General features: G+C 31.1%; 2 long non-coding RNA genes and 1 pseudogene across 4 annotated transcripts; 2 read left to right on the top strand and 1 right to left on the bottom strand.

The window, feature by feature from the left end:
* Nucleotides 1-1,563: 1,563 nt before the first annotated feature.
* LOC149876519 (uncharacterized) lies at nucleotides 1,564-3,301 on the bottom strand (annotated as a pseudogene).
* A 2,197-nt stretch (nucleotides 3,302-5,498) lies between these two features.
* LOC149876518 (uncharacterized) lies at nucleotides 5,499-6,586 on the top strand. The gene is made up of 2 exons (XR_016448611.1): nucleotides 5,499-5,623; nucleotides 6,051-6,586. It is a non-coding gene; the product is annotated as an uncharacterized LOC149876518 (long non-coding RNA).
* A 2,943-nt stretch (nucleotides 6,587-9,529) lies between these two features.
* Nucleotides 9,530-11,724, top strand: LOC149876517 (uncharacterized). Of its 3 annotated transcripts, none has more exons than XR_016448666.1 (7): nucleotides 9,530-9,663; nucleotides 9,869-9,893; nucleotides 10,132-10,175; nucleotides 10,421-10,447; nucleotides 10,728-10,821; nucleotides 11,102-11,122; nucleotides 11,606-11,724. It is a non-coding gene; the product is annotated as an uncharacterized LOC149876517 (long non-coding RNA). The 3 variants fall into 3 exon arrangements; XR_016448668.1 differs by having other exon boundaries at nucleotides 10,586-10,821; XR_016448667.1 differs by lacking the exon at nucleotides 10,728-10,821.
* The last annotated feature ends 14,638 nt before the right edge of the window (nucleotides 11,725-26,362 follow it).

The following is a 26,362-nucleotide window of genomic DNA, read 5'->3' as shown; positions in this document are numbered from 1 at the left end:
ATATTACGTTGACACGCATTCAACAGGAGGAGGAACTTCAGTTGGCACAGCGGACTTGGATTTGAATTCGCATAAACTGATCAATGTGCTCGACCCTTCAAACGCGCAAGACGCCGCGACAAAAAGTTACGCAGACGTTTTGTTGCAAAAATCCAATTTTTTAGGGCTTGTTCCCAATTCAGGATTTTCGTCCTTGGGATTAAAATCGCAAACAATAGCATCATCCGCCACGACAATAGCTTTCACTTACTCGGACGGACCTGGAGTTCTGAGAAGGTTGTGGTTGGCTCTCAGTGGAACTTTTCCTGGAAATGTTTTCATTCGAATATTTACAGATGGTGAGATTAACGCTGGAAACTATTCAAAAACCACAGAAGGAATAGGAGTGGACAACACTGGACTTGCTTGCGACTTGCTTTTTTCACCCATCGGCGGACCTTTTTACGCCAATTCTTTGCAAGGATGCAACGTTTTTAGCAACACTTCGTTGGGAGGATATTTTACTCTTGACATGCCGTTCAGGACAAACATCAGCATCCAATTGGTCAACAAAAATACCTCCAAAATCACTTACTGGATTCAGCCGTTCATTTCCACTCTTGCCTCCATTCCTGCCTCCATCCCTCTTTTCAAACTTTACTGCAAGACCTTCAGATATTTAAACACCACTTACGGAAACGAATATGTTTTGCTTGACACAAATGGAAAAGGAAATGGAGTTTTTCTAAAATACATCAGGATGCACATCATCGGCGCTTCTGGAAGCTGGTGGGAATCGAGAGTCAGAATGTACGACGGCAATTTGCCTCCTGGAAACGGAACCGTTCTCAGTCCTTGGACACCTTATAATACAAACAATTACACCACTTTTTCTGGATATGACGGTAACAGCAAATGCATCTTTTCCTCGTCTGGATTGGAAGATTTTTATTTGTCTTCTTGGAACGGATCAAACGTATCCTCATTCAACAACACATCGACTGGACTGCTGTTACAATCCAACTCCACCATCGGATCCACCACCACCATCTCCTTTTACAGAAATTTTGCAAATGCAGACTCCATGCCAAGCGTCGCAGCCGGAAGAAGGCTCGTCGTCACTCTCAACTCCGGCGACGCTCAAGTCGGTCAATCCGGAAGCTTTAACCTTCTTCTCGGACAAGCATATTATTACGCATAACTTCGCGCAAGATTCAAACACCTTTACAAAAATTAAATTTTTTTCATGATGCTTTATCACGTCATGAAAAAACGTTTTCCCGACACCCCAAAATCATCAAAACATTTTCTCACCCCAAAATCATCAAAACATTTTCACACCCCTCAATTATCAAAAAAAATCCAAAACGGAGATCAAAACATTTTCACACCCCTCAATTATCAAAAAAATCCAAAACGGAGATCAAAACATTTTCACACCCCTTAATTATCAAAAAAATCCAAAACGGAGATCAAAACATTTTCACACCCCTCAATTATCAAAAAATTCCAAAACGGAGATCAAAAATGGGTTTGTCCCAGAACTCTCCTTTTCTAGTAGTAATTTTTAATGTCCTTTTTTTGCATTTGGTATACAAAAAATGGTTTACGTTGGTTAACATTTAACATTGCTTTTACCAACTCGGGAGGGCTGAATATTTCTGCCGAATGTAATGATTTCTCAATCTGACTATGTATATTATCACATTACTGAATGGAGCTATGCCCTGGCTCACAATACTTTTGTTCAATGATTTTAATATTTGGATGATCAATAAGAAACTCACGCAATGCAGCTGACATATGACTGTTTCTATTTTGTGGAACACAAGAATCAAACCAAAGTAAAAACTTGTCAATATTAGGAAAATCCTTGTAGCATACATTTAGCATACATATCACAGCACTGGCAATATCGTTCCGGAACGACCAGACATACCTTCATGCCATAATACACAATATGCTTTTTTGTTCAGCGAAGAGTAACCTGTTAAATTATAACAACTGAGCTTTCTTTTATAAAAGAAGTTTCCCACGTTACTTTTTGGCAAGCTCAAGACATTTTGTAGATCAATACAAACTGTGGTTGTGGTAGGGGACTTCAACTTTCGATCCTTATCTCTCTCGATCTTTGTTTCATTTTTTGATGCAATATGCTTGTTATACTTTTGGATTTGCTCTTCACTTGCATTTTCAATAATGCAAAATTGGTAGCATGTATCACACAGATCTTTTTTTGGCTTTTGAAATTCAATATTAAATTTGGTGTTAAAAATATTGCGGTACATACATTCCTTTGCTGGTAAAATTTTATATTGAGTGCAATATGTTAAATACAAATCATAAAGTTTCTTCAAATTTAATGAACCATTAAAGTATTGTTTGCAGGAAATGCTTCGACAATAATGTGACTCAACTCGTGGAAACAAGTTAATATGGTTTTCTATACTCTGTTTAGTCATTTCAGAAACTTTTTTTTTACAATGTTTTCCCCATTTTGTAGGGGCAGGAATACCAGTTTCAAGCTTATTTTCATGATAGTATGATATTTGCCTGCTGCTGATGTCTAATGTAGGCAAAAAAAAACACCTTACATACACAATGTTTGACATTATCAACAAAGAAATTGTAAAAATAAGTATATTTAATTCTTGATTTGCTTACTTTATTGATCTGAGTTGTTTTTTTATCTAATCGTTCAGTAGTTTTACTAAACAAGTCTTGCTTTTCAATCTGAGACATTCCCCACAGTCCATTAAATAATTTTTTTCTCTCGTCTTCTGAAATTTTCACAGAACACTTAAACTTGCAACAATTTCCTCAATCTTTTCCATTTTTAATACTTTTTGGTTGAATAAACTTGCCCCTGATATTTATATATTCTTTTCCTGATTGCCTAAGTCGCTTTTTTTTATTACTGTTTCCATTTATAACAGTTTGCCTGAAGTTTTCTCGTTTTCCCACCGTGCAGAGGTAATCGCAGTTGACCAGCAATTGAAGGATGTGTTGAAACATACGGAGTAACCATGATATTAGCTTGTTGTGGGTAAACTAAAAATAAAAATGAAACCTAAAAAAGTCATGCAATGCAAATAGGTAAAAAGATAATTTTTTCCACATAAAAAGCAATTTATTTGCATTTGAGTCTTAATTTATTTAGTTATATATATATATATATATATATATATATATATATATATATATATATATATATATATATATATATATATATATAAATATATGATATATCTTTTGAAAATTGAGTAATAAATGCTTGAGCTTCAGTTGCTGTTTGAAAGGATTGGCCTTTATGTAAGTCCATTTTTTAACAAAGTTGAGTTGAGTTTCACTGAGCTTTGTCTCGTTTAAAGTCGGTTGCCTCATCTTAGAAAATTACCGCCACTCTAACAAATTTCCCTGCTTAAGGAGGCGGTATTTACCGCCGCAATAGATTTACTCATATATATATATATATATATATATATATATATATATATATATATATATATATATATATATATATATATATATATATATATATATATAACAACAATTTATTAATCATAATATAATTCCTACAGAAATGCTTAATGTTCAACGTCGTTTCGTCATTAGTTACTAGGCTTTGAATTAGTTACTAGGCTTTGATATAACGTGTTCTGTAAATGCACGCAGTCATGGGAGAAAGATCTTTCAAGCGAGTTAGAACTTTTTTCCTTTTGGAATTTAATTATTAGTTTAGATATACTACATAAAGAATCATATTAAGATAAATAATTATCTTTAAGATCATATTATAATTGAAGTAAGTATAAGGAATAGTTATATATACATTTTTATTATATAAAGTAGAAAGGATTTAAGTTTTTATTAGATAAAGTAGAAAGAATTTAAAGTAGAAAGGATTTTAATTTTTTAAATTGTTTACATTTTGTTTGTTTTAGTTTTTTTTTTATTAGATTTATTTCTATTATTTTAGTTATCAGAAGGAAAATAGGGGTATGGATGTTATTTAAAGTTATACTAATGCTGTTTCCATAAAATTGTGGCGCTACTGCACTTTCGCACCCCCCTTTTTTATTGCAGATTATGATAGAAAATTTCATGCTGATTCAGAAAAATATAAAAACATAGAGTTGAAAATCAATGGAAAGTGCTCTAATTCGAAATCAAAGTTGTAAAAAATCTCACTAAAGATCCCTAATATTCGCCATTTTTTAAAAATCTTTTTTAAAACGCTTTCAGTTTTAACGAAAATTAATTACCGTTACATTGCACAATAAGCAGACCTGGTTTCAATTAGCCTCAACATTATTATTTTAAAGTATTTTAACGAAAGTGTTATAACAAAATGAAATTAATGGAAGATTTCAAATACAGGTTAAACGTAGAATGTGAGAATGCAGACAAATTGATGAATAATTATTATTATACTGCCCTATCCCTATCCCTATCCCTATCCCTATCCCTATCCCTATCCCTATCCCTATCCCTATCCCTATCCCTATCCCTATCCCTATCCCTATCCCTATCCCTATCCCTATCCCTATCCCTATCCCTATCCCTATCCCTATCCCTATCCCTATCCCTATCCCTATCCCTATCCCTATCCCTATCCCTATCCCTATCCCTATCCCTATCCCTATCCCTATCCCTATCCCTATCCCTATCCCTATCCCTATCCCTATCCCTATCCCTATCCCTATCCCTATCCCTATCCCTATCCCTATCCCTATCCCTATCCCTATCCCTATCCCTATCCCTATCCCTATCCCTATCCCTATCCCTATCCCTATCCCTATCCCTATCCCTATCCCTATCCCTATCCCTATCCCTATCCCTATCCCTATCCCTATCCCTATCCCTATCCCTATCCCTATCCCTATCCCTATCCCTATCTCTATCCGTATCCCTATCCGTATCCCTATCCGTATCCCTATCCGTATCCGTATCCGTATCCCTATCCCTATCCCTATCCCTATCCCTATCCCTATCCCTATCCCTATCCTTATCCCTAACCCTATCCCTAACCCTATCCCTAACCCTAACCCTAATCCTAATCCTAACCCTAACCGCCTATCCAAACCAGCTTTTTTGTGAAATATAAATCGTAGTTATAATAAAATAATTGCGCATGCGTGTACAATATTGCGCTCTGAGTAGCTTATGGCTAGGTAAGAGCGCATACTAAGACACTTCGGAAAAACATACTTTAACGACTTTTGTAACGTAAAAACCATGCTATTAATGTATTGCTTCTATAAGCTAAAAGATCATTAACTTATTATTCTCAAAATGGCGAATATAAGGGTTTTTAGTGGGATTTTTTACAACTTTAACTTCGAATCAGAGCACTTTCCGTTGATTTTCAGGTCCATGTTTTTATATTTTTCTGAATCAGCATAAAATTTTCTATCATAATCTGCAATAAAAAAAGGGGGGTGCGAAAGTGCAGTAGCGCCAAAATTGTTATTTTTGCTTTGAAATTTCTGTGATGCTATTAACTATTTTTGTTCTTTTTTAGAAAATTTAGGAAAAAAAATTAAAATTTTTTGCCAACACTGACAACGCATGTCACATGTTATTGTATGTAAAGGTTAAATGTTGTTATGAAGATTACAGTTTTTATGAGAAAAAAAAGAAGGTAAAGAGAATTGTTTGTAAATATATATTTTGTATCTTTTTAAATTTTCTTGCGTCATTTTTAGAATTTTTGTTTGCACATGTTTATTGTTTGCATATATGCTTTTTTGATATGTATGTGTGTAATAAGTGTTAATAGTGTAATAAGTGCTTTATAGATGTTTAACAATGTGTTTTTATAATAATAAAAGGTGTTTTTTTACTGTTTGTTTATGTGTTAATATGTGTTACATAATTGTTTTAAAAATGTGTTTAAATATGTATATAAGGTGTTTATTTATTTTAGCATATATGTAACCTTATATACATATTTAAACACATTTATTGTGCTTATAGTTTGTACATATGTTTATATTATGTTCTTTCCGTGTTTTTAAAGTGCTGTGACTTGGTAAACATCTACCTGAAAATCAATTAGTGTATTTTAGAGAAGGAGCAGAAAATATGGCTTTAGATCGTGCAGCTCAGCGTGATATGCACCTAATGGCATGGTTTAAGCTAAATACTGAAAATGAAAGAGCACATTGCTATTCTTATGTAGACATTCCTTATCACTTTATATTTGATGATAAACATTGTAAATGGAAGGTTAGACAAAGGGGTGGTAATAAGGTGATAGTAAGAATGGATAAAGTTAATCCAACTTGAGAATTGTTTTTTCTTAAACTGTTACTTTTGCAAGCAAAAGGAGCAACATCTTGGGAGGATGTGTGTACTGTTAATGGTATTGTACTTGAAACATTTCGTGAAGCATTTGTTTTGAAAGGTTTGTTGCAAGATGATACTGAATGGCAGAATACTCCTTCTGAGGCGGTTTTAACACATATGCCAAAGCAAATTAGACAGTTGTTTTCAATTATTTTGACCTTTTGTGAATCTGACAATCCTTTACATCTCTGGAATACATGCAAAGCTTTTATGATGGAAGATTTCATTCACCGCTCAATCCCACTTCTAATAGCTGAGTGAGCAGCTCTTCATCAAATTGAAAAGATTATTAATCAAATGTGTTATATAAAACCATATTTGTTTATAGTTGTATATATGTTTATATTATGTTGTTTCCATGTTTTCAAAGTGGTGTGATTTGGCATTATGTTGAGCAAGATTGATAACCTTGCCAGCCAAGCAATGTACTTATAGCAGAGTTGTGACTTGGCAGCATTTAGTGCCAGGCGGAGTTACTGCTTTGGAGCTAGGTTGTGTTGTCTAGCCTTTTTTAACTATTCTCAAAACACATAATAATGTCTGTTAATGTTTAGCGTAATGTGTATGAGAGTATACAACCTTGATCTTTTAATCTAGGCTGTTTTCATGTCCTAAATTTGAAGTAATTGAATAACTAATATTGAACATAAAAACAAATATACCTTTATGTATTTATATGTTTAGTAAAAAGATAAATATAGTTAAATTTAAATTGGTTTTCTAATTTTGCCTTTCATATTTTAATTTGGTTTGTTATCTTCACTGGATTTTAGGATGAAGGATGTAAATATTCTATTGTTATGTGTTATTGTTGTGATGTTTTGTGTTGGTATTCATTTTTAACAATAGACACCTTCATGTTGGTGACTACTGTAAAAAATGAATAATAGGTTGTTTCATTATTGGAACTTACTGCTTTTATTTATTTACTGAAAGCTAAGACAACATTATGCTAAAAATGCAATTTATATCTTAAATTGGTTTTATATGTATATATATATATATATATATATATATATATATATATATATATATATATATATATATATATATATATATATATAGTATTGTTAATCCTTTTGTACTTCGAAACAGATTTTATTGTTAAATTTTCGATAAATGTTTATATTAACTGCCATGTCAAAATGGGTTACTATAAATAGGTAAATCGATTTTCAGTTTTTATGTGGTGTTTTATTTTTTTTATTTTTTTTTTTTTTGTTGTTGTAATTATAGTATCATAATTCCATTTTTTTTTCTTTAGGATTTACGATTGACGCATTTATACGATTTATAAAAGGAAATCTGATTACCTTTTATTGTAAATTTTGGTCAGTTAAAATGATATAAATGTATGCAACTAGTTCAATTTTTTTTAAATTTTCTCTATTTTAAGCGTAATAATTTGCTGTACGTAATTTAGGGAATCTTTAAATGGGTGGTTAATATTGTAGTTTAGCGCATTTTTCAAATATCGAGTTACTTAAATTTTATAAGGTTTTAAACTAATTAGTTAGCTTAGTTTGCATTTGCAACACTTTTGAAGAAAGAAAAAATTCTTATATATGTTAAATTCTTATAAATAATAAAAAGAGAAAATTCTTATACACGTAAATCATTGTTTTACATTTCATTATTCTGGTAAAAGGTCTTCATCAAAAACTTGACTACTCTTAATAAAAATAACTATTCTCCTGACCACCATTAAGGCAAAAACGGGGAAGGGAGGTCCTTCATTAGTGTCAAAATAGTTAAGAGAATTAAATTTCGAGTAACAAAAGGAATTTTTAGTAAATGGTAGTAAATTACCGTTTACTAAAAGCTATTGAACAAAGAGGACATATATATAAAAATGGTCAGATTAGTGCCATATATAGTAATGGTCAGTTATTTTTAATAAATTAATCTGGCTGTGTGCATTTAACGTTTTAAGGACAATTTCCTGTTTTAAAGAAAAATGTATCCAGGGGATACCAAAAAATTAATAAATCATGTATAATTTACGTTCGCTCAATATTAATCTTATTAATTAAAATTCATGTTATAAAAAATATAACAAGAATATAGCCTTACTTTTTCGTCAATTTAAAGCATGATAAAGTGTTATTATTTTGTGTTAGTAACTAAAAACATATTGTGTTGAACTTGGTAATGTCGAGGAAAATGGTTCTGCCTTACACTGATGTGACTTACGTCAGTTGTAAATTACTTAAATAATGTTGAATAATTGGTAAATTGTTTTACATCCGCATACTTTTTATTTTAATTTTACAGATGGTTTGATTTCGTCAATTTGAAGGCGTTTTTCTAAAAGGGTATAGTTAAGGTTTCGCAACTTTAAATTGTGGAAAACTGCCACTATAAATATGGTCCGTCTGTTAAGTAACAGACCGACCATAACCCGTATTACGGGTTGCTTTTTGCTAGTATATTCTATAAAATAGAGTGCTCAATGTTCTTAAAAGAACAGAGCAATAATAAATTATTAGAAATCATTAATTTCAATTTTTTACATAATGTTTCGTCAGTAAAGACTTCAGAAATCTCAGAAAAATAATCAGAAATATATATATATATATATATATATATATATATATATATATATATATATATATATATATATATATATATATATATATATATATATGCTACTCACCTCCCCAAGGCTTTTAAGGCCACTACAAATGAGGAGGCTACTTGTGGTTATATATATAATATATTCAAATATTATTTATTATATATACACATAATATATACATATGCTATATAAATTTATATATAGCATATGTATATATTTAGACATTCGTTTATATGTGTATACACATTTTTTATACATTTTATACACATTTTGTATTATATATAAATATAACACAAATATTTATATGTATAAATATTTATACATATGTGTACATACATAATAACTTTGATAAATATAAGTTATTATGTATTTATACATTTAGAATTATTTACATGTATATATAATTATGTAAATAATGTAACATATATATATGTGTGTACATATATACGTATATATATATATATATATATATATATATATATATATATATATATATATATATATATATATATATATATATATATATATATATCTGTTTGTGTGTCTTTATGTAACATTACATACATTTATGTTAAATGTTTAAAAATCATTGAGAAATTAAACAATGGTATATATTATTAATATTGTTTGTAATATTTCATAAAACTAATTGTTTATGTTAATTTTAGTTAAAAAGTTATAATGACAACCAATGATGTTATAATGCAAACTAATGAAAAGTTGACTTCATTAAAGTCAATTGTGAGATCCACTAGGTTTTCATTATTTTGCATTCACCATTTTTATAGAGTTTTTGTATATAATATATATATATATATATATATAAAGAGAGAGAGAGAGAGATAGAGAGACAGAGAGAGAGAGAGCAGGTATTTGCTAATTATTCATTTAGTTTCTAAAAAAAGCCAGATTCATATTACAGTTTATTTAGAAATCCTTTTTTATTATTATTATTTTTAGCTTGCAAACGAGATGAGTTAGTAAGGTAATGTTGGAGTTTTTGTTAATAATTTTGTCTGAAATATAGTTGTATATATGATATAAAACAAAACATGTAATATATTGCATCAAAGATTTATTTTGTTTTGTCAAAAAAAGAAAAGCAATACTCTGTAATTTTAAGTTATGTATTTATTTAAACTGTTAACAAATTTTTTTAATATTTATTTAGTTATTTATTATCAAAGTATAATACTTTTTTTAATTCTTATTTTTTGCTTTAGATGTTGCTGAGAAAAGAACAAGAAGATTTGTCAACAGTTTGCAGGTATGAAATATCTGCAAAAGATTTATATCTTAAGATTTTTTGTTTTAAATGATAAAATACTTTTGCATTATTCCTTTCATTTAAATTTTTCATGCACTTTTATTTTTTCTCTACTGACCTTTTTTTAAATAAAACCTGTTTATATTCAGCGGAAGAAGATGAAATAAGTAAGCTTTATTATCATAAAATTTGGAGGTTTAAATGAGTTTTATTTTTAAAATTTTTGATCTTCCTTTCACATTTAGCTTTAAAAGAAATGCAAATCAAGCAAGGTAATAATTTTCATATTGTTAATCTGTTACTTATTTACCCTTTAAAGTCTACTTCGTTTTTTTTTTTTTAGGTGGGGGAGAAAAGTGAAGGCAGAAAAGAAACTATAATATAAAACCTTAATTTCAATTTTATTTAAGGTGAGGAGGAGTTTCACGTTAACCTCGAACGGTAATCCTTTTAATGGTAGGATAACGTGATAAAATACTCCTTTATCTGCAAAACAGGTAAAATTCAAGAAGGGTTCTCTGGTTGTAAAAAAATGCTTTTACTCTTCTGTAGTATCAATTATGATATGGCATTATGTAAGACCATCCAAACCGCACAAGTGGGAATACATGAATGTTAAAAAATTGGTTGCTTTCGAATTAATCAAGTATATTTTGGACCCACTTTTTTACTTCTATTTAAGCATATTCACAATATGTTTTTACAATTAGTTTGAATATTACCAGTTGTTAAAATTAATTATCTAGTTTAATATATATTTTTTGTTTTATGTTAAAATTACTAATTTAGTTTAAAATGTACTTTTGTTTATAGTTCGAAAAAAGGGTGAGTTGGGTACCTAGTATGTATTGCAATTTTAGCTAATTTACTAATTTTGCTAAAAATATTGTACAAAATTGCATAAAAGCAAAATATTTTCTTTTTAGCTAAAAGAGAAGCAATCCTGGGTAAAAATAAATCTGTTTATTTTATATATTAAATATTCTGAACGTTATTAAGTTACTATTAAACGAGTTACAGTTTGTTGAGCTTTATTATCCTTTATTATCCTTATTACCTTAAAAAAAAAAGAATAAGTTTGTTTGGTTTGCTATATTTATTTTCTCATTTTACTTTTTAAGTTATGAATCATTAGTTTAGTTATTCCAATGTATTTGAAATGTGTTTGCATTACTGGTATCTACAAATTAAAAACCTTTAGAAATCTGTATAAGCTAGATTAAAATGAGTAGATTAAGTATAAAGAAAATTATAATATTCATAATAAAATTTGAATAGTAAGCAAATGTTTAAACAAAAAGTTTCTTTAAGGACCACAAGAATAGATTTACAAACCACAAGAGAAACGTGTGTCATTTTTTAACTTATTTTACTTTTAGTTTTGTCTTATGATTAATTTCTTACTCTTTTGCATTTTTTACGTTTTGTAGGACTTACACGGGCTGATTTTCAAAGTTGGCGACAAGAGCACCACGGGCCAAATTCTCGCTGTGCCTTCGAGGTTTGGAGGCGAAATGGCGGGGCAGATTTTCCTAATTTCCGCAACATGCCACGTCTTGGAGGTGGTCGAGGCGGGCGGGAAAGAGGTGTCGTGAAGAACCACTACTGCTAGGTTTAATGTAGTAAAATAATGTTGATACTGAAAAAATTAGTAATTACATGTGAAAAAATTCTGCTTTTATATTGTTCACCTACTTTTGTGCTTTTATCTTAACTTTGAAAAATACATCTGAGTCAGCAAAAAAAAGGAATAATATACAGACACTAAAAACGTTACCACTCTTCAAGGATCTAAACTTTAAAAATGCAGAATATCTTTGTTGCCAACACTGCAGTAGAATTTATATATATATATATATATATACATATATATATATATATATATATATATATATATATATATATATATATATATATATATATATATATATAAAATACAAAATTTAAAAAGACTTGTTAGTAAAATGGGCTGTTAAAAATGGACTAACAGAAAAAGAAAAAAAGAAGTACACTTGCTTACTACAAAAACTAGTTTCCGATAAAAAAAAAAAAAAAAATTATAACAAGCGAAACAAATATATGTCAAGAATATAACAAGTATTTTGGTAATGTAGGCCCCTCGCTTGCTTTTAACATTGTGCAACCAAATCAAACATTTGATAATTTTTTTGGGAGAAAAACTAAAAATTCGTTTAATAAAAATCCAGCGTGGTAGTTTTTCATTTTGAACGCATGCGTACGAGCAAATAAAAACATTCTAGGTCTGCGTTTTTTTAAATGTTCAAAATGTTATTTTGCATCATCCGATAGAACGCTAACCCTATAATAATCATTTTAGGAAATAAAATAATGGAATAAAAAAACCAAACATATCTAAATTGCCGATAAGCCAATTACTTTTTACGGTGGCCAGATTCACGGATTTGGCGACTAAGTGGCCTATCTCGCAACCCTGACGACCGTACTGTGCCCGCTCAATGTAAGTGCAATAAAGATGTCTGTGCAAATCAATTGCTCTGCGCTAAGAAACCAGCTCGCTAGAACAGCCAACACAGGAATTCATTTGCTCCTTTTTAAAGTAGATAAACGCGAAGTTTCATGGGTTAAAAAAAGACTACTTCTTTAATTGAATACAATGACCTGGGGAGGTTTTAAACACAATATTCTATAATGAAACTCTTTGTTAATAATATAAAACTTATTTTAATAATAATAATAATATGTGAAATAGGGTTTAGAGAGAGTGGCACTGACTTTATAAAATACTAACTCTACTTTTAAACCGTTTGGTTTACTTGGTAAGAGGTAAAATTAATTACAAAATTAAAAAAAATTAAAAATCATCAAACTAAAAATCATCAAATCATTAAATTAAAAATCACCAAATTAAAAAAAAAAAAAGTGAAAAAAGACTGAAAAAATCAGTTTAGCATCAATTTAGCTTTTTAAATAACAAAAATTGTAGTAAATCAGTATTAAAAAAAACATAAAAATTAATAAAAAATAAAATCGTTGAGATAAATCATCAACTTCTTGTTCACATTCGAACAATCTGTAACGTTCTTTTATCTTTCTTAAAAATCCGTTTTCAAGTTCTTCATCGGACGATAGTTCACTGCTCATTTTGTAATCTTCTGATTCAACAGAAACTGATTCAGAATGTCTTTGGTTTGTTAAACCATGTGTTCCTCTATGCTTTACATTTTCGCCTAGAACTAAGTTGCAATCATAGCAACAAAGCTTTGAAACACCTACGTACATAAAATTTTTTCTTGACATATTACTAAGAAGATTTACCTCTGCATGTTCTTCAAAAAGATTTGGAACAATGTTTAACAAAAATTCTTTTTTTTGGTGAGCGATAAGTAAATGGAATTTGCAGATGTCTTGCAGTGGTCTTAAAAACAAATTTATCGGTAGAAAAAGCATTACTTCCTCCAATTGTAATATTTGTATATAGTTTTTTACCGAGGATAAAATAAATTCCGAATGTTCTTTTAAAATTTTGTAACTTTCTGGGGTGTTTTTACCTTTTTTTTGTAATATCAAAATACTTTTATCCCACTTAGATTTGCAACTTTTTAAATTGTTCGCAAAACTGGAAACTACGTCATTTAAATCTTTCATATTCGAAAGATCATACTTTATTACATTTTTCAAACGGGATTGAAAGTCTACATTAAAAATTAAATAACTCCCTAAAAGGAACAAGAAGGATTAACTGATTTCATCGTCGAATGATGCCGCATTGAGGTATGAAATTATTTCGAAGCAAATGAATTTAGTTCTTCGTGAAGCATTTTTATTGTAAGATAGAAGAAAAGCGTTTTGTGAAATCGATTTTTTTAAAACTGCCGTACACGGTTTCTGAATGGCAAATATATTTGCTAATGCATCTAGATAACGGCAGTCTTTATACGATTTAAAGTTTCTCCAATTATCTTTGTAAACTCCAGCCCTCGAAGTTTTTTCATTTTTTAGCTTTTCCATTTGAAAGACGTTACCTATAAGTTAATTTTTTTAAGAGAATATAAAGATATTAAAAGAAAAAACTAATTTAGTAATTTCGCTTAAAACTAGAGAGAGACACAATAGCGGAATTTTTTTAAAACGATTATTTCAGTCATTATTTAACCGGGTTAATATTCCCCTTATCGTGTGATTTTCTTTTGTAAACTAAAATGCACTGATTAAATAAATTCACTACACATATGATTCTTACCTAAAACAGTATGCTGAAATGGAGTACCAAAAATTTACATAGTTTTACCAAAATAACCATGAAAATAAAAAGCGGGAACTTTGCTCTTTAACAAGAACTCGTACACTAATATAAACAACTTTCTTCACCGACAATTTGAAGTAAAGAAAAAACAGCAAAATTACATCTGAAAATGATCAGCATAGTGCGCTAAGATATTATATTATTTAGATAAAGGAGCTTGTCTGACTAAAAAAGAAATATCGTTGTCAAATTTATACTTTTGCTTTTAATTCTCATGGGGTAGGCAGAAATTATTTCATTCTCAAGCACACTACAAAATGCTGGTAATTTAGGTAAAATGCTTATGATATAATATGATTATTAATAAAAGTAATTGTTTCTGTTAAGTCATCATTAAGGCATCCTATTAAGGCATCACATATTCATGAAGAAATTGTAAAATTATGACTAGTTTTTTCATGATTGATAAACAAATCACATGAGCAATTATAACACTTCGCAAGTGTTAAAAGTTTAATTACTATAAATAATAAAATATATAATTATGAAAAAGAACTTCTCCGGATAACAATAAATATGGAGTTTTGTTATATTAATTAATAGAAAAAAAAAAAATAATAAAAAATAAATAAATGTTATTATTCCAAAATCGAGAAAAACACAACTTTTTATCTTTCAGGAGACATTTTATTGAAAATATTCTTTTTATGACGACTGTACGAAATTTTTGATCTAAAAATACAGATAGAGTGTTAGTCTTTTTTCTTGCATTGCGTAAAATGATTAATTGTTTTGTTTTTTGTTTTAAATTTCTCAAGTTTATTTTTGGTAAAATTAAAACTTGATTATCATGAAACGTTCTTGGTAAATTTTATTTTCCTGTCTTAATTTAATGTACATTAATTTTTTGTTTTAATTAATACTTAACTTCAGGATTGCGTTTAGAAATTTTTCTCCTGAAGTTCACAGATCTTCAAGCCTACTTAGTAGCAAATAATCGCTACTAAATTGACTTGAAAATTTGTGAAACGTGCGGTTCGATGAGGGTCTAAATGTAAGTTACCTGATGTTTTGCACCTGGTTCGTTTTTTAGGTAATTTTTTATTCCTTTTTAAACATGACGATTAATTATGACGATGAATGATGACGATTATAAATAATAATTAAAAGGAAAAGGAAAAAAAAATTTCAACGCGGGTGAAAAAAAAAAACCCGGACTGAAAGCTGGTCAAAGTTCAAAGCGGTTGTCTCACTATTTGATATTTTGATCTTTAAATATTTGTTATGGTTACTTGCAACAGAATAAATCAATGAAATATATAAATATAAATCAATGAATAACAGTTTTTTTTATAAAATCTGAAGATTTGCTTAATGCGCTTGATGAAGTAAAGTGAAAGACTTAAACAAATCGTTTTAAAATAATGCTGAGGGGAATTCATTTGAACCAGAACAGAGAATTAAGAGATAAAACAGGTGTTATTATAAAAGATTTACTTAGTCTGTATAATATTACCAAATAATTTGCGCGATAAATACCAAAAATACGTTTCAACATTAAATTAATTTGTTTATTTAGTGAAATTAAATATTTTCTAGATTTTTATTTAAAATAATTTCATCTCCATAAACATTTTTATGTTAAAATTTCGTCAATATTTTCACTTATCGTTAGTTTTTAATCAACAAAATATATGTCTGTTGCATTTGTAAAAGCATTATTAGATAATTGAAGTGTTATTTTTAGAGGAAAGACTTATGAAGTTTTTCCGAGCGTAACGATTAAAGAATAAAATTAACGTGCGTTCGTAAAATTAACCGAGCGTAACGATTAACGGTATCAATTAAATTGTAATATTGAAATTCCGACGAGTAACTTATTCAATTAATACGCAACTTCAAGTAATTTGCTCGAAGGGTTCGTCATAACTTCCGTAAATCAATTAATTTGCTCGAAAATTCCGTTAAAAAATTACGAAAACCATCGATTAATTGATTACGATCCTCTCCCGTTAAATTGTCAGAAAATTTCGAAACTGACGATTTTTACGATAATTACTTTCAAATTTCTTTTTTAGAAACTCGTTCGTTACTAACGTACTATTAAAGAATATTATACACCTACATAGCACAGCTTCACTTTTATTGAAATTGCCATTAAAATTTTTATAATTATAAACTATTTAAATAACTATTCTACATCATCTGTCTCTTCCTTTAAATCTAAGACCTCAGCATTTTCTTTTTCTTCCGAGTCATCAATAGGAACATGAGATATCAAAGGCAGAAGCCTCTGGATGTTCAGCTGAACGAAGGCCAGTCTCTGGGCTGTGTCAGGCTTCAATATTGTTCTTTTTTGGGTGATTATCATTCCAGCTTGTGAAAAGGCCCTCTCTGAGCTTGATGATGTGGGCGGAGTACACAAGAATGCAGGTGCCAGACTAGCAAGCAACGGTAGATGCTTCTCATTTGATCTCCACCAGTCCAGATGGTCAACCTTAAGAAAAATTTTGCACAACTTTAAAAATAAATTTTAAAAACGAGCACAAACACATGTTATCCGCAAGTTTCCGTCAATAACTAATTTTTATGCTCGAGCGAGTATACTATCATCAACAGTTACTGACAAAATGTTATGTACTTCTAATAACAAATTATCAGTTAAAATCTTTTTTATTTCAAATTAAAACTTACGTCTAGGTCAACTTTTGAGAAGGCAAAGTATCTTTTGAATTCTCTTTCCAATGGAGGGTGCTGATCCTCATTTTCAGGTCCAGTTGGGAAAGCCATCTCATCCAAATGCGTTCTTAAGATTTCATCAATGTCCTTTTCTTGGCTCGGTAGCTCAGCATTAACATCGTTGTTCTTGTTGTCATGGCGATCATGGTAAGCTTTTGTTGAAGTGTGTTCTTCAATAATCTTTTTCACCAGTGCATCCTTTTCATTGCTGATGACCAAGTCCCCGTCCTCATATCGTTTCTGGAAGTTTGTCTTTTTTAGAAATGAACCTCTAAACAGGGGATCAAACAAGTTTTCCATGGCGTACGCTTCTATTTTGATGCCTCCCTCAGGGAATCTCTTGTCAAGTTCCTCTTTGAGAGTATTGCACCATTGCACCATCAGACCATCAGGATCCTCACCAATCTTTGCCTGTTCAATCTTTTGCCTAAGAAAGCTGATGAAAAGTAGCATTTTGTGAATGCAAACCCTTTTGTCCGTTGAAAGACTCTCTGACGTCTCCCTGAAACATGACAGGACCATGAGTATTTTTTTCAGAAGGTTGAACTCATCAGCAGTTGGCACATTCTCCCATCCAGGAGTGTTTTGTTTCAACTGTTCCAGTGGTTCCCGCAGCTGTGAGTCCAGAGATCATCATCTGATGACTGCTCCAACGGGTAGCAACCGGGGCAGGGATAACCATGTATTTGCCTTAAAGAAAAGTATTTATTTCAATCAATTTCGTATTGCTATTTTTTTGTTAAAATAATTAAACTATTTCAATTTGCTTCGTAACTACTTTAAATCCTTTTCTAAGCCTTAACTAACTCACAATGGTTAGCTTCACACTCTGCAAGAAGCTGCAGCTATGCTAGATGAGAGTGATGTATCCTGGTTGTCACTTTCGTCCTGGCATCCATAGCAGACTTCAAGACATCAGCCTTTTCAATGGAGTTGCTGAGAATCGTGTTCAATTTGTGATCTGCACATTGGATTGAACCACGCATAAATATAGGATCGGGATGTCCCTTCATATACAAAATTACAACAAAATAGTTTTGACGTAAATATCTTCCGATCACAAACAACAAGAGATAAATTTCATTATCCATATCTCAATAAATTCAGTAAACTTAACAATACTAATAAAGATATCAGTAAAAATTAGACTTTAAAAAATCTTTCTTTAAAATGAGAAGTGATTTGGTATGTGGAGCACTATTTTGTAAACAAATAAAATGATATAAATAACACCATTTATAAAAAAAACCCATGTCGTAATTTACGAATTTTAACGCAAATTATTAACGGAAGTTTCGTAACTGACGTAAAGATACAAATTATTGCGATTGAATTTTCAATTAATTCCGTTTGAACGTAAGTTTCGAATCAAATAATTACGCTTATTACGAAAATACAACTAATTTAATCGATTTTCGGAAGATCATTATTTTCCTCGTTCGCAATTAAACTGACGCTATTTCGGTTAATCGAATTCGTAAGTCTCCTCTCTAGTTATTTTACAATATGAGTTATTCTATTGGAATAATAGTACTTGAAATATGTGGCGACCAAATCCTTAATTTACATAGATCTTATTGACAAAGAAATGCATACGAACTAAGTATATTTTAACAAAATAAATATATTATAGCGCATGAGCTTTGATAAACATATTTTGGCACATGGACTTTGATGAACATATTATAGCATATAAACTATAGGTTTACAAGAACTACAGTTTTCGTACCTATTTCCTTCTTTTGGCTTAAAAATATAATAGATCTATTACAATCCAATTTATTATTACATTCCTCTTGGAAAACGGTCTTTAATGACGTGTCTTATGAAGAGCAATAGAGTAGATGTAAAATAGGGCTTAGAGAGAGAGTGATCTGAGTTGTCATTAAATATAACCTTTTATATTACTTCTACTGATACTTGTAGTTAGCACATGTTGACTACAGTGTCGACACATGTGAAAATGTAGGGGCTAAAAATTTTGAAATACAACAGGGTTGGGCCCGAAGGAACTATGATGAGTATTTCAAACGGCTCATAATCTTCAAATATCATGGTAAAACCATATTTCCAGCGGAGTGGTTTTCATAAGTTTTACATTTGCGAAAGCAACGGTCCCAGGTATCCAAGAGCAAATATAGGGGTATACTCAAGACTTGACTCTAGGTGAGAGGTAATGGCATATTACAGCGTGTGCTCTGGCATGCACAAGAGCAAGCAAGTTGTTTTCTGTTTTAAAAAATATGTGTGCATGCATGCACATCATCACGGCTTTCATGCATGCACATCATCACGGCTCATGCCAACCCTTTTTCCCCCATTAAGTATTGACTGATTAAGCACATTTACATGGAAGGTAAAGCATTTTTTCTTTACCACAAAACACCTTCCAAACATTCATCATCAAACTTTGCAATAGGATCTATACAAATGAATACTACTATTTCAGTTGTCCCTATTCCAGCGGTGAGAGTGACTGAGATTCGAAGCCCATCGCAAGAGTTTCTGAGCTCCATCCCTCCTCCATGGAAATGCTTATCGGAGACATTTGACAGTCCACGACTAGATGTTGACGGCTTCCAGTTTACCACTCGTTAGCAGTGAAGATTAGAGAACAATCAGCTTCACTAAGTTTTTGATTCGTCTCAGCAGATACGTCTTGTTACTACCAGATAGCACTCAGTACGTCTCCTAAAAGAAGTATCTGGGAAACATACCTTGTAAATAAATTTTAGAAGGAACAACATCTAAAGTAATAACAACTTTGGTTGGGTAGAAGACAGCAAACGTTTTTTCTGTTTATATGCCGAAGTTGTAGAGCTGGAACACATGATAAGTATATACTTCAACGAATGACACGCGATATTTACATTGACGATCCAATCTGCCTGAGTTGATCACAGTTCACAAGGCCGTGACTGACTAATTATTCAATGGGGAAGTCGAACTTTCCAGTGTCTTCTAATGGTATTCTAGAAGCAAGTTCATGAGATTGCACCGCGTCAAGCCGCAGGGTAATATTAGTAAACGAATAGTATATTCTCACGTTGGTGCTGGTTTTATGATAACCTGTGACCGGTCAGCAAAGTAAATCTCATACTGAAGCAGGTCACCGAACGAGCAAGAGTGGAAGGATTCTCGGCAGGTTAAGAACTTGAAATTTGAAGGGTGTGCTGAATTGAGATGGGTTTTTGCCAAATAAAGTCGCGAGGGTGGTATTAGGTCCAGTAGTAGCTTCAGCACTTGTACCATTACGGAGTAGAGTTAGATTTCTCGGCTCAGCCTGGTCATCAACTCTGTTGGAGCCTAGAAATAGTAGTGCTTTGCGTTGTTGTTAGGTATATATCCTGAACTCCCAAATATTCACTTTTATTAACGCTCTGAATCTCCTGCCTCTGCACGCGTATGCTAAGTTTTTCTATGATTGCATGCATGAGGTTGTTAACAAATTAAACGTTCGCTATGGGAAAAGGTGGTTTTAATAGTGATGATGAGAGTTAAGGTCTCATTGTTATAAAGAGCTGAGCCTCTCCAATCTCTCATAGAATAAATTATAACCGTTTAAAGTGAGGAAAACATAAGATAGAAAATTTCAGGGTTAATGAGCAAAACGTTACATACTTTGTTGATGTTGTAGGAGGTGTTAGTAAATTGTTTAGAATCATGAGGATAGGGGCAGACTCTGTTGAGCCAGTTCCCGTTTCCACCATTGAAAAATGGGGATCAGCTATGATGTCCGGAACCCAAAGAGCCAACCATGTAATTTTAACCATAGATAGAGAAGCTGCTTCTTCATCCGGAATTTAACTTTTCTTGAATAAATATGAAACTTACTAAATGGCTTCATTCGTGGAATTCCAAAACATGAGCTACAGTCAGTAGAAATTATAGTCAGTGAGCTAGAAGAAGATATACTTATGAATGCGGAAAAAGTAAAGGATTCAGAGCAACGCAAAACTATTGTGCTAGAAAAGATTGAGGCTCTGAAAAGACTCAAATCAGCTGATGAAAAAGTTGCTGAGCAAATCAAAACTTAGGAATAAAATTTCCAAGAGTTACTGAAAAAAGGGCTTTAAGTAGAAGAATTTGGGATTCAGATGCAGCTGAAAACCAATTCAACCGACTTTGCAATCTGTTGAAATTCACCACCAGTGAGCATGTGACACTCTAACAAAAAGTTGTTGCCATTTTACCAACAGCTATTAGCAAAGTAATTAAAGCGATAGTAGAAGGTGTAAAAGCTGCAGCAATGTCCGCGGCAGCAGTTCTTCCGACACTGGCAATTCCACCAGGTCCACCAAAACAATTAGGTATTCTCGATAATCTAAAAAATGCACTACGTTGGCTCGCAGATAAAGCTGCTGCAGCTCTACCGGGAACTATTGGCTTAATCATTTGATAGATCTTCCGTGTAACTGCAAATGTTGTCAGTTGGTTTGCCATAAATGTGTGGGCATAGAACTTGGTTGGTAGAACACTAATCGTTGATGCTTAATCGCGTAATAAGTTTATAAAGGCATTTTCGCGAACAATCGCAGCGTATTGGTATGCCCTTATAAACTCTTCTGTTGGGCAGACCAGGAATACTTGTGCCGTCTAACGTTTCTCTAAGATCTTTAAGATCAATTTTGCTTTTTCTGTTATAGTTCCAACTTTTATTGTTCCAATCTTTTATAGTTCCGACATCACTATTATTTAACACGGACATGTTAAATGATAGTGATGTCGGAACTATACTAACATTCAAGACGCACAGTATCTAAAAAACATCGAGCGTTGCGAAGAAAAAAGCAGGGTTGTGGAGATTAGTAAAATCTTCGTGAGTGAAAAACTAATTAAGTAATCTGATATCCACGGTAAGAAACATCTTCGCATTGTATTTAAAAGCAAAAGATGTCTACCCATGCTTATAAAAAGGCTATTGCTATCATATGGCTAAACCTACCAGGTTGTTGGCACTGGCGGACTCGCCGTTAACTTTGCCCTCGAAATGGGGAAAGTTGCAAGAAAGTCTGAGCTGAAATTTAAAATGCAGATGCTCAGTCAGTAGCAAACTTACACATTTTCGCGAGTGCCCACCTAGCCGCCGCACTATGCATCTTAAAGCGCAAATAGGGCTTTGTACATATTTTTAAGTGATTTCTCATATTTAAACTTTTTAAGGGTTTTTTTTTTGCATCCAGTTTTTAATTCACTTTTAAAAAAACTTATAATTAGTTTTTTAAAACTTTTGATATTTAAAGGGTTTTTTCAAGGTTTAAAAAAACTCACATTTTTGTTAAATTCCTTTCAAAATATATGATAAAAGTTAAATTTCGACATTATTTTTATGCGAAATTAAAATAGTTATATATTCAATTGAATGTAACACTAGAAATAGAAAAGAAAGGTTTTTGAATTGTATTTTTTTGTTGCTTTTTTGATTTCATTAAAAGTTTTTTTGAATAAAATATAGATACTGCCAATGAAAAATATTCAGGCGACCTCTGTGACCTCCATGCTTTAAAATCCTTTTTACAACTGTGAGTTGTATTAAAAAAACCCGCAAATTTCTGTCTAGTAAAAATAAGTTCCGTAGTTCAATAACATACGGTATATGATTCGGTCTCAGGGCTCTGTTTTAAGCTTTGCCTTTCGATGGCTTTTATAAATTATTAAAATAGTGCTTCCACTCTTCGTCAGCTTTTAATACATGCGTTCCCACAAAGGAGATTTTCTTAAGAGTTTTTGAGTATCTTTTGGAGGGTGAAGATTATTTTATTAAAAGTTTAGTAGGAATATGATAACCTACATATTATTTGTAAGGTTGGAGGTGGTGGTCAAGGTGGCCAATCTGAGTTTCAAAATGCAGCAACTATAAAGAGAGGTGCAAATGATTGCACTGGGTTTAGTATAGTGTTTTTCCTGTTGAAGATTTGAAGTGGAGATAAATAACATAGAAGAAAGAAAAGTTGTAATCCAAACAGGGCGCTACTCGACTTTCTCCCCTATTTTTATGATTGATACTGATAGAGAATTTTATGCTAATTAAGAATCGTATAAAAACATAGGTCTCAAAATCAATGGAAAGTGCTCTATCTGAAGTTGAAAGTACAAAAATATACGACAAATCTCTAATATTCGCCATCTTGAATAAACTAACTTAACGGTTGATTTTGTTTTCAAAAGGAAATAATGCCAAACCGGTTTTTACTATGAGAAAATTTTTTTTGGTTTAATATAAACAGCTAAGTTCCCTCGAGTATATACTTTTTCTTTTACTTTTTTTTAAAATAACAAGCTTGTTTTATAAGAAAAATGTACTATAAGCCCCCAAAGTCTTAAGAAACGAGAACTTAGGAACTTTTCGATAAGAAATTTAATATATTAAAAGTTCGATGAACATTTCCTAATTTGTGTTCTGTTCAGGGACAAGCCTTAGGAATATATGACATTGATGAAGTTCAAACTATTTTAGCTGACTGTAAAACATTTTATCTTACTTGATAACATGTTTTCAAAGTGCATTTTATACACTTTTTTCACTTTAGATAATTTAGCAACTTTTTGTACTTTTTAGTATTAGAGTTGCAAAAAAGTGCTCTTAAAATAAGAAACTTTCTATTACTAGCTCATTTTCTTTGTTCCTTTTTTAAAAAATGTGTAATCAGACAGAAAAACTAGCTATAAAGCGAAACTCTTGCGAAACGTGATTCCTTTTTGTGAATTTTAATTTTATAACAGAATTTACGACTATTCTCCGGTAAAATTATATCTTTAAACTCATCCTTACATAAAAATTTAGGCCCAGATGACCAACTTTCACTCAATTGCTTAAAGCAAAAATACGAGTTGGAATATCTGCAGTATTTTCCAATCCTGCTACATGCCTCCATTTCTACTTCTGAACCTCTTTCCTAATCACAGCTTCACGATTTTCCACCCAAGGCTTTCAAGTTCTCTCCTTCCCTTTAATCCATTGTAAAGTCACTTCAGAATCTGTCCAACAATTAACATTACTAGTAATTATTCAATTTTGCATTACACGTTTCACTTCTCCTACTAATTTGCTCAACAACAAACAACCTAGTTCTAACATAGAAGCAGACAACTCTTTCAATTGAGCTGCCTTCATTTCGGCTGCCAAAAAAATACTCTCACAGCAACACTTGTCTTAACTCTAAGATAAACAGCTGCACAATATATCTCTCTTGAGCTTTGACAATCCACGTAATTCTGCCGAAATTATTCCCTTCTCTACTTAAACAAACGCAAATGTCTTTACTCTTAAAACACTCAGCTCCTTAGCATTTCTCAACAACTCTTTCCACTTAAACAATTTCTCCACTCACGCCCGCATCTCACTCCATTTTTTATCTACACAAAATATGAAAAGTTATTTTTAGTCTGGCTGTTATAGGTGAAACATTGCCTAACGGATCGTAAATTGATGCCGAAACTTTTATGATATTCCTTTTTGTTGTTTTAAGCTCACATGAAACTTTTATAAAGTCATTAAATTGGAAAATAATTTAATCATTTTTTGATTTCTATTCAATTCCTAAAACTCTTTTATACTCATGATCACTTTTACCCAATTCTATTTCTAAGTAAGTACTGTCATCAAGATTGCTTATTGAATTTTTTATTTCCTTATTTCTTACTATTTTCTAATTAAATTTAAAATAGTGTTGTAATTTTTGAATGTTTGTTTTCCGTTTTCTTAAATTGAAACCACTTTCAGACATAACTATTTTTGATTTTTTATAAAACTCTTTACCCTTCGTTACACTTTCAGTTCCAGATGTGACCTCATCAACGTATAACTCTTCAACGAATCTTTTTAAAAACTTGCAATAAGATTTCTCATTTTTTTTTATGTGATATCTTATTGTTTCATTTAACAAAAAGGGGCCACTAGTCAGACCAAATACTACCCTTAAAAATCAATAAACAATCAATTCGGAATCCTGTTCTGCGTCAATATTCTTATATCAGAGAAATCTTAAATAATCTTTATGCTCACTAGAAATTTCTACATTTAAGAAAGCTTTTTTGATATCTGCTAATATGGCAATACAACTTAATCGGAATCGCAGTAACACATCAAATATTTTGGATAATAGATTTGGCCCTGAATAAAGACACTCATTCTAGGACAACCCATTGTTAGAACAGGAAGCATCAAATATAGCTTTCATCTTATTAGTTTCCTTATCTCTTCTTACAACTGGTCTATGTGCTAGGTAGTGTGTTTTTCCTGATTCCTTAGCGATTTCATGGTCAGGAACTCTTTCAAAGATTTTTATTCATTTTGTATTCTTTAAAAATAGCGTCATAATCACTTTACAAATTCTTATCATTCAAATGTTGCTTAAACTATTCAATCTAATGTCAAATATATTGTAGTTATCTGGTAAACAATCATGATCTGGTTAAAAGGGAAGCTTAGTTACATATCTTTTACCATTATGCATAATATCATTTTCGAATTTAAAAGTCTATATAAAGGCCACAACTCTCCGGCAAGTTTTTTAAAAATTAAAATTAAAAGTTCATCTGGCAGTTTCTCCTTAAGGATAGGAATTATCTAACAGCCGTAAGCTGCTGTTTTTATTTTTAGGGATCTAAGATTACGAACACAGCTCTCTTTATCCTAATAAAGTTTTCTTAATTCTTCTAGATCATTGAAATCTTTCATTTTCTTTATTTTGAACAAAGAATCCATGTGCTGAAACTAAAACTTGTTTATTCCCATACCTGTTAGTCAAGATTTCAATTGCCTCTTTATAATTTTCTGAACTAAGTGAAAGTCCTGAAACAGTAGCCAATATTGGCATTGCAATGCTTGGCCGGACCAATATTTTTTTAGATAGCTAAATCGATCCACATCACTTAAACCTTCATGCCTATAAATTGATAAATTAAATTGGTCCTAAAAACCTTGCCAATCTACGGGATTCCCATTAAAAACTTGGCAATTCTAACTTAGGTGAAATGCACTTTGATTGATTTAAAATTTTAACAGAATCTTTATCTGATATATTTATTTTTATACTTTTTAATTTTAGTGTCACTCCAGCCATCAATACATAATAAAACTCAACTACTCTTGCACTCTCCAAAACTTCATTGTCAATTTCCTCTTGATCTAAATTGTTTAATATTTCCTCATCAATATTGTTTAATCTCTCGTAACTCTGGCTTAAGTTATTTTTTAAACCTATTAACTTGACATAGTTAA

The sequence above is a fragment of the Hydra viridissima genome, unplaced genomic scaffold, assembly GCF_058129835.1.
Source record: "Hydra viridissima isolate aposymbiotic clone 2 unplaced genomic scaffold, HvirCarnegie_v1 scaffold_19, whole genome shotgun sequence".
Lineage (NCBI taxonomy): Eukaryota > Metazoa > Cnidaria > Hydrozoa > Anthoathecata > Hydridae > Hydra > Hydra viridissima.
Note: the sequence above shows the minus strand (reverse complement) of the source record. Positions and strands in the feature narration are given on the sequence as shown.